A 5,000-nucleotide genomic window follows, 5' to 3' on the forward strand; every position below is an offset into this window, starting at 1 on the left:
CTTATCGGGTCTTCGTTGGAATTACCGTCGCTGGCATTGTAAACTCCAGATGACCTTGTGATTCCTTCGTCGGGCACTGGTAAAGGGTGGCGATGATGCGTTCTATAATAGAAATACCCGTCGTAGCGTTTCTTCCGAGTCAACCCGCTCACGAAACTCTCTCTCGTCGTGGAATCCCCGCGTCGGAGAGTAAAACGCGAATTCATACTATGAAAACTTACGTCTCTCGACGATGGGACGATCCACGCGAAGAGTTGTTTACGTGCACGCGTATGGTGCGATTGCGTCGATTCGCTTTTCTGTACGGGGAGAAATAGAACGTTGAGTTGACTTATCGGGTCTTCGTTGGAATTACCGTCGCTGGCATTGTAAACTCCAGATGACCTTGTGATTCCTTCGTCGGGCACTGGTAAAGGGTGGCGATGATGCGTTCTATAATAGAAATACCCGTCGTAGCGTTTCTTCCGAGTCAACCCGCTCACGAAACTCTCTCTCGTCGTGGAATCCCCGCGTCGGAGGGTAAAACGCGATATATAATAGTATATGCCAGTGGTTCGCGCGCGTCGTCTCTGAGATACGCGGTCGACAGAGTTCCGAAAACACGTGATGTGCCACGATTTCCGTGCGTCTTACATCTTTCGACGATGGGACGATCCACGCGAAGAGAACGTTCGTGCTTGCGTGAGGTGCAACAGCGTCGATTCGCTTTTCTGTACGGGGAGAAATAGAACGTTGAGTTGACTTATCGGGTCTTCGTTGGAATTACCGTCGCTGGCATTGTAAACTCCAGATGACCTTGTGATTCCTTCGTCGGGCACTGGTAAAGGGTGGCGATGATTCGTTCTATAATAGTAATACCCGTCGTAGCGTTTCGACCGATGTCACCCGCCACGAATGTCTCTCTCGACGTGGAAACCCCGCGCCGAAGAGTAAACGCGAAGGCTTACCATACGAAAGAAAACGGTATTATACGCCTGTGGTATGTGCGTCTCGGCTCTGTGATACGCGATCGGCAGAGTTACAAAAAAACGTTGATGGGCCACGATTTCCGTGCGTCTTACATCTTTCGACGATGGGACGATCCACGCGAAGAGTAGTTACGTGCTCGCGCGAGGTGCGATAGCGTCGATTCGCTTTTCTGTACGGGGAGAAATAGAACGATGAGTTGACTTATCGGGTCTTCGTTGGAATTACCGTCGCTGGCATTGTAAACTCCAGATGACCTTGTGATTCCTTCGTCGGGCACTGGTAAAGGGTGGCGATGATTCGTTCTATAATAGAAATACCCGTCGTAGCGATTCGGCCGAGACACCCGCCACGAAACTCTCTCTCGTCGTGGAATCCCCATGTCGGAGAGTAAAACGCGAAGGCTAACTATATAAGAAACATATAGTATTATTTATGCCTGTGGTTCTCCGTTTGTCCTACTCTCAGATACGCGACTCGGAGAGTTACGAATAATCGTGATGGACCACGATTTCTGTACGTCTTACATCTTTCGACGATGGGACGATCCACGCGAAGAGATCATTCCTGCTTGCGTGAGGTGCGATAGCGCCGATTCGCTTTTCTGTACGGGGAGAAATAGAACGATGAGTTGACTTATCGGGTCTTCGTTGGAATTACCGTCGCTGGCATTGTAAACTCCAGATGACCTTGTGATTCCTTCGTCGGGCACTGGTAAAGGGTGGCGATGATTCGTTCTATAATAGAAATACCCGTCGTAGCGATTCGGCCGTGTCACCCGCCACGAAAATCTCTCTCGTCGTGGAATCCCCGCGTCGTAGAGTAAACGCGAAGGCTTGCTATAGAAGACTATAGTTTATACGCCTGTGGTTCACCGGTTGCCTGCTCTCCGGGGTACGCGATCGCGCAGGAGTTACGGAAGAACTTGATGGGCCACGATCTCCAAGCGGCTATATCTTTCGACGATGGGACGATTCACGCGAAGAGAACGTTCGTGCATGCGTGAGGTGCGATAGCGTTGATTCGCTTGTCTGTACGGGGAGAAATAGAACGATGAGTTGACTTATCGGGTCTTCGTTGGAATTACCGTCGCTGGCATTGTAAACTCCAGATGACCTTGTGATTCCTTCGTCGGGCACTGGTAAAGGGTGGCGATGATTCGTTCTATAATAGAAATACCCGTCGTAGCGTTTCGACCGATGTCACCCGCCACGAAATTCTCTCTCGTCGTGGAATCCCCGCGTCGGAGAGTAACCGCCGAAGGCTTGCTATAGAAGACTATAGTTTATACGCCTGTGGTTCACCGGTTGCCGGCTCTCCGGGGCACGCGATCGCGCGAAGGTTACGGAGGGACGTGAAGCGCCCGAGCAATGAAACGTCCGCAGGAGGAAACGAGCAACCGCCGAACATTGTTTCGCGACGTTTCCATAATGTATTGTCGTTTCGCTCGCATCCCGCTTCTTTCCCCTAGTTTCCTCGACGCGTAGTTTCGCAGCCTTAGTGGACGAATCATTCTCGATTCGAGGAAAGATATGCAGTGGGGCGTGCAATGAGCCCGCCAGAGACCACGATCTCCAATGCGTCTTTACATCTTTCGACGATGGGATGATCCACGCGAAGAGAACGTTCGTGCTTGCGCGAGGTGCGTTAGCGTCGATTCGCTTTTCTGTACGGGGAGAAATAGAACGATGAGTTGACTTATCGGGTCTTCGTTGGAATTACCGTCGCTGGCATTGTAAACTCCAGATGACCTTGTGATTCCTTCGTCGGGCACTGGTAAAGGGTGGCGATGATTCGTTCTATAATAGAAATACCCGTCGTAGCGATTCGGCCGAGTCACCCGCCACGAAACTGTCTCTCTTTCGTCGTGGAAACCCCGCGTCGGAGAGTAAAACGCGCGAAGGCTGTGACTGTAACATATATATATACAGTATACAATGCCTGTGGTTTTTGCGCGTGTCGGCTCTTCGGTATACGCGATCGGCCAGAGTTACGGAGGGACGGTGAAGCGCACGAGAAATTGAAACGGCCGCACGATTGGAACCGAGCAACCGTCGAACATTGTTTCGCGACGTTTCCATAATGCGTTTTCGTTTCGCTCGCATACCGCTTCTTTTCCCCTAGTCTCTGAGACGCGTTTTCGAGCCGTTCTTCTACTATCGATTCTCGTAGAGAGAAGGGACCGGGTAGTCTGGAAGTGGAACCCGCATCTTGCGTGTACCGTACACGGAATTGAGAGGACCGGCCGTGAAGCTCGTTTTAAAGCCGTGCGTCTGACACCCAACTCTTGCGCGCCAATTTCGCGGCAAGAGATAATATGGGACGAATGACCGGCAAAGAGCCAGCTGTGAAGTCTGTTTTTTTAATCGAATCCGTGGACGTGTGTATGCCGTAGCGTCGCTCGTCGTGTTCGTTCATGGTCGTTCCGAGAGAAAGAACGAAAGCGGTAACGAAGGGACCGGCCGTGAAGCTCGTTTTAAAGCCGCGCGTCTGACACCCAACTCTTGCGCGCCAATTTCGCGGCAAGAGATAACATGGGACGAATGACCGGCAAAGAGCCAGCTGTGAAGTCTTTTTTCATTATTTGCTTTCAATCGATCGATCGGTACGATTCGTGCAACGTTTCGCGCGATGCGACGCGAAAACATGCGCGCAACAATAGATGCGTCTGATCGGAAGAACGCGAGGGTCGACTGCACGCGATGGATTCAGTATCGGGTAGGATACAAAATATATCCCCGTCGTTTCCACGCGTGCGAGTCTTCTGCGTCTTTCGCGGGTTTTTGAATGCACTATACGCCCGGAACGTCGAGAAATATATACATATTACTTGAACGTTTTTCGTCTCGAAAGGCTTCGGTGTCGTCTCCAAGGCGACGCCTGAATCTCCTTCGCGCGCTGGTCGGAGATTCAGGTATCAACTTTTATCTTCTCTTTGAAAGAAGAGAGATATTAGGTCGAACAAATGAGAATAAAATTATATATGTGAAATATAAAATTTATACGATTACCCTGAACGGTGGATCACTTGGCTCGTGGGTCGATGAAGAACGCAGCTAATTGCGCGTCAACGTGTGAACTGCAGGACACATGAACATCGACATTTCGAACGCACATTGCGGTCCACGGATACAATTCCTGGACCACGCCTGGCTGAGGGTCGTTTACGTACCATACACTGCTTGCGTAGCTCTGTCAAATCCCCGCCGTCGTTCACCTCTTCGGATCGAACGTTTTTTTACCGAAGGGCGCAAAGAACGTTTCTGAGTCGGGTTAAGAGAAGGATGCTACGTACGAGCGAACGATGGGTGTCTCGTCGGCGTTTGTCGCGGACACGCGAAAATTCTGTGAATTTCACGGACAGTGTACGTTCTAGTTGTTGCAAAACGATCGGAATCGTTTGTATGGACTCGCGTGAGTGTTCGCGGCGTCGTGCGTCGTTCAATTACGACCGCCCGCGGATACCGCTCCACTGCGATATGGATCTGAGCGACAACTTTTTCGGCTGTTCGTGAGATGAACGGTTTCGTGTGTTTAGAAAAATTTTTTTTCCCGCGCTCCCGACGTCACCTGAAATGATGCGTCAGAGGTGAAAGAAAATATTAAGAAGTCGAGAGAGAGAGAGACTACACACGTTTTATTCATATTTTGTATACCGTGCGTGAGACGGATGTGCACGACACGTCGTATGTCGGTATATTACCGACTGGCCCCAGGGAGATTGTTTTCTTCCTCTCTTACGAATGAGATGTACGTTTCGGAGGATCGTCGTTACCGAAACACACGGCAAAACGAGACTTCTCGCAGCAGAACCTTTATACACAATACACATCGACTCTTTTTACCCCGAGAGAGAGAGAAAAGGTGTATTTCTTTTTTTTATTTTTCGAATTCGACGCACGAACGCTTTGACGACTGGAGAAAAACACGGTGTGTGTTAAAATCGTGCGGGACGAGCATGCGTATTCGTAACGGGTCGAATAGTTCTTATTCCCCGTCGTCGCGTGTCCTCGCTGGACCACCACCGTGCGCTT

General features: G+C 50.4%; 1 non-coding gene across 1 annotated transcript; it reads left to right on the forward strand.

Annotated features, from left to right (window-relative positions):
- The first annotated feature begins 3,974 nt into the window (after nt 1-3,974).
- LOC143176000 (5.8S ribosomal RNA) lies at nt 3,975-4,129 on the forward strand. Its single transcript, XR_013000620.1, has one exon. It is a non-coding gene; the product is annotated as a 5.8S ribosomal RNA (ribosomal RNA).
- The last annotated feature ends 871 nt before the right edge of the window (nt 4,130-5,000 follow it).

This window comes from Nomia melanderi, unplaced genomic scaffold (genome assembly GCF_051020985.1).
Source record: "Nomia melanderi isolate GNS246 unplaced genomic scaffold, iyNomMela1 scaffold0298, whole genome shotgun sequence".
Taxonomy (NCBI): Eukaryota; Metazoa; Arthropoda; class Insecta; order Hymenoptera; family Halictidae; genus Nomia; species Nomia melanderi.